Source organism: Leiobunum rupestre, chromosome 8 (assembly GCF_980474605.1).
Source record: "Leiobunum rupestre chromosome 8, qqLeiRupe1.1.hap1, whole genome shotgun sequence".
NCBI classification, from domain to species: Eukaryota; Metazoa; Arthropoda; class Arachnida; order Opiliones; family Sclerosomatidae; genus Leiobunum; species Leiobunum rupestre.
Window position 1 is genome coordinate 16,955,936 of NC_143391.1, and position 4,581 is coordinate 16,960,516.

A 4,581-nucleotide genomic window follows, 5' to 3' on the forward strand; every position below is an offset into this window, starting at 1 on the left:
CGAGTTACGTTTCCCCAGAAATCTTGGCGCATTTTATTGACGCAAAAGACTGCTTGGCTCTTATAGTGGAGGGTCTCCCTCCTTAATTATCGGTACTTTATTCATTGTTGTATATCGAACGGGTTTTCAGATCTTAATTACAATAATAAAGTTACCTCCGCATCGAACGGCCGTTCTTTTTTACAGATCGGGTAGTTTTCGGAGCTCGGAGACAAGGCGACGCCCGAAATTTCTTGGAAATCTTTTTTAGATTAAATAGTTAGCCAACTATTACGCGTCGTGACGGTCCATTGCATCGTTTTTCATGTCTGTGAAAGTCTATTTAATAAATTGACTTGATTTGGTGATTCAAAAAATTAAATATTTACCGGAATTTGTATCTCGCTATTTTTCGGGTGAGTTCCGGAAATTGGCCTGGAAAAATACATGACCAGATATGCTATCACTTGGTACGGAGGAGGAGGAGCTTTAGTTTTCACCCAGATTTTTTAACGTTGGTGTGGTCCTTTAAGGAAGAAAATAAACGAATTTTTACACAACTAATTTTCCTCTATTTTAATAATTATGAAGGATTAGGAGTGTAATTAACAAGTAAGATACTATAACTATATTAACCAATCTGGAGCTCTTAAAAAAACAGTTACGTAACGAGCTCCCGCTCATGGCTGTCTTAGCAAAATGTGTTCATGGGCAGTAGTATTGTAGTTCGTCCGTGTTATATTATTATCGTTGCAATGACAAAGACCAAATAGTAAGCCTAGAACGGAGCGTAGTCAAAAATGAAACAAGCCAACTAAATTGCTGCCGTGATTTCTGCTATAAGCAGACAACCGGAAAAGATAGAAAAGGATATCCTTACATTTAAATAAGATGTTTAAAATCTAATATTTTCGGGGTTTTGGTTTGCTCATGGATCCCTAATTTTGAATTCAAAGGATCCTTATTAGTGGGATGGTGGAGTGGATAGCACTGTCGCCTCGCAGTAAGAGGAGCCTGGTTCGATCCCAGCTTGTATAGCACTGGGTAAAAACTCGAAACAACTCCTTCTGCACCGTGATTTCCCCCGAGTTCTTTGGTTTCCCCTTTCCATAAAAACTTGTAGAGGTTAACGGTACGTGTAAGCATGGCTCCACACCACTTTAACCTGGCCACCCGAATCAAATGCGATGAGAGTCGTTAGATGATTTGGGCCTAGGGTGGTGCCTTTGGTATTAGCCTAGCTGATTATTATTATTAACTTTTGGGGGTGACTTTTTTGAATGTTTGTATAGGCCTCTTTTGCAGCCTAGCCCCGCCTATTGCTGGCGCCGCAACTTAATAAGGGGTGTAAGTTATAGGTGACAAAAGCCACGGCCACACCAAACCTTAAAACTCCAGTTTAAGTCGATTGGTTTTCAGTTTTCACCAAGGAAACTTACAACTACCGTCGGAAACCAGCTAGATTTCCAAGCAAGATTCTCTAAATTTCATTGATCCCAACTGCAAATAAAATCAACTGAATTAAACTGCCGACTTTGAGTAATTCGCCACGAAACTTAGTTTCAAGCTATATTGTTAACCGTGGATTAATGTACCGGATTCAATTATCACAAAAATTAAACAGTGATGTCGTCTGTCACTTTTGTAGTGCACTGGTGAAGCTTTCTGTCATGTTTGTTATATTGTACTATATGATTGAACTGTAATATATATATATATAAGAGAGCTAAGATTGAAGCTACTTTATTCTCCTAGTCCATTTACTTAATGCCTCTGTCCCATCCTAGACGGCGTTACATTAGTATCACATAAATATCACTAAGTCCTATTGTAACACTTTCCATTGAACGTAAATCTCGTTGTACGTGTATTTCTATATTAGCAACAAACACAGCACCCCACACAAGGAGAACGCAACCCGTCAAAAGTCGCGCCTTTTCTCGCGTACAATTTTCATTGGTTAGACGCTTTAGCGCCCGCTGCCGTCGGAAGGGGAGAATTCGGAAATTGTCATCCCCACGCCCGTAAAACGTTCAGCGAAAAGGTTCGTCCAATGAAATTTGTACACATTACTGCGTTAGCGTGTTTAAAGGCTAGCTGCGTTCTCCTCGCGTTTGTTGCTTCTAGGTGTATTTTCTCAAAGTGTCGGAAACAGGCCAAATGAAACAAAAGCGACGACTTGTTATTGTTCCAAGGTCTGTAGCGTATAGCAACCCGCATTTTGGAAGCCCCGACGGAAGATTTAGACGCGGTTAATTATCATTATTAAGCCGTGACAATATTTGATGAAAAAGAGAGAGAAAAAAGGGAGAAGGCCTAAGGCTAAACTCGTTATGGCCGTCTCTCGTTAAGGCTGCGTATTCCGTAATACAGAAGATTTATCTGTACGTAATCGTTTCTACGCGGAATAAAAAGACTGCAGCAAAATGATTAGTGGGTTCGGAACGAGGTTGAACAGCGTCTAAAACCTCGAGTTGCCCAGGGCTTCGTTTCCTAGAAAAACCGCTCGAAAATTTTCCGGCTATAGTAATATTCCATCAATTTGTCATTCTACAAAGAGAACTTAGACGCGAAAAAATACGTAACAACTAAGCCACCGCACCCCCTTCTCCCCGCCACCGTATGAGTCACCTTAGAAATTCACTATAGCCCAAAGCGTTATATTCTAAATGTTGATAAGGAGATAAATTAAAAGGATATTAGTTGCTAAAAATAACGCTGTTTTCTTTAAATACAAAATACATAGGATAAGCGAAGACATTCCCAATATTGGAAACAAACAAATGTGGCTATTCCAATAAAAAAAAGTGAAAGAGGTTCGAGTATGTGGATTTTTTAGATAAATCCCTAGCCCCGTCTTCTCGTTATTCGTATAACCTACCAATTATAACCAATAGGACCAGGGCGACGTTATTAGTTTTCCGGGCCCTAGGAAAAATCTTCTAACCGATCCTCAATGTAATATTTTATTTTTTAGCTAAAACAACTAAGGAAACCTACCTTTAGAATCCACGCCTTTTCAAAGTGCGGGCTTTAGGTACGTTCCTATATTGCCTAGTCCTGAACAGTAGCGGCGCTAAGGGTGGGCTGAAGTGGGCTTTAGCCCCCCTTCATTTCTGAGAGGGGCCACTTATTTATATTAAAAGGGCCACATATTTATAATTAAGAGGGCACGTATTTGAATTTATGAACTTTCCTTATCTCTAGAAATTTGTTTTATTGCCTAGAAACGTTTTTCTGGAAAAACTATCTTTGAAAATCAATTCGTTTACTCAAGAAGATAGTAGACCATGGGTACTTCAAGTGGAGAGGATATTTTCCTTATTATAAGAAACGGTCTAGCAAGAAAAATTCTTATTATAAGATTTCACGTGTTTTGCGTCCGGTTGAAAAGATCGCGAAGTCCCAAACAAAATGGCGGCTCTGTCAGAGCATGGATGTAGAAAGTAAATCATTAAGCCTTGTCATCAAATGCTATTTCATAAATAGTACGCCGAAATGTTGATTTAATATTATAAAAGCCTCGAAGAACAATTAAGATATATTTACCATTCAAAATTCGCTGAAATTCTTCGGCAGGAACTTTAAATTTACAAATTTTCCCCGTTTCATCGTCTTTGAGGTCTCTGTGAAATAATTCACCGCCATTCGACGCCGTTCGACGCCATCTTGAATTCTTATATAAAACTACCTCTAATGCGATCTTACTAATTTTGTAAGATCTCTTACGTCAATCGCTCTTACTTCCGGTTTTAAAAACCGTCAAGTTCGCGAGATCACCAGAAATCTTATCAACTTGACGTACCCCATAAACAGATAGATTCGGGAGGAAGGGAGCGGAAATTGAGATAAAGTCGAATGGACAATAGAAAGAAAAGAAAGGGGCTTAAGGGAATTTAGAGAAATACCCCGGTCACGCACTTCTCCCCACCAGGTCGGATACAAGGTCAGTAGGGGGTCCAGTAAACGCGACGAGAGGGCCACCAAATTCTTAGCCCACCTGTGCTAAAACCTTAGCGCCGCTACTGGTCCTGAATAGGACGAACAAAACCCTTCGAGAAATTTGTTAGATTATCTTTATGAAATCTTATCGTTGTTTTCACGTAACAAACGCTCCCTTTAAGCTTTCACGTCGCCGATTTTGTTGGCCAAACGCCGGTCGAAGTGTTCTACGCCTAGTAAACAGGAGAAGACAACTACGAAGATTTGGCCTATTAAAGGATGAATAGATTAGTCCCAAATAGGACGAAACCGGTCTACCGTTGGAATTTCTGGCTATTTAATTTAATTTATCACTCGAAGATCTATTTGGTCCGAGTTTTGCGTCTTTTTGTCTGCTCGAAGACCTATCGGTACGAGCTATTAGTAAGTTTTTTAATTTCTTCAAATTTGTTTAGGGTTTAACCTTATTATCCCTTTTCATAATCTACTTATTCGCTAATTTTCTCATCCTTTACAATGCAGTCCATAGGTGGTTCCTTTTAACTTAACTTTGGCTTATTAATGTGATTTGCTCGGAGCGCGTGTAAGTGTGTGGTCTGGGATAATCGGTGGAATAAATAGAAAAGATGAATTTTTATATAAAAAGTTCTATAATTTTTT

At 39.4% G+C, this 4,581-nt stretch overlaps 1 long non-coding RNA gene across 1 annotated transcript; it reads right to left on the bottom strand.

Annotated features, from left to right (window-relative positions):
- Positions 1–58: 58 nt before the first annotated feature.
- On the bottom strand, positions 59–3,636 carry LOC149932531 (uncharacterized). The gene is made up of 3 exons (XR_016472766.1): positions 3,529–3,636; positions 369–505; positions 59–308 (listed from the first exon to the last, which is right to left on the bottom strand). It is a non-coding gene; the product is annotated as an uncharacterized LOC149932531 (long non-coding RNA).
- Positions 3,637–4,581: the final 945 nt, after the last annotated feature.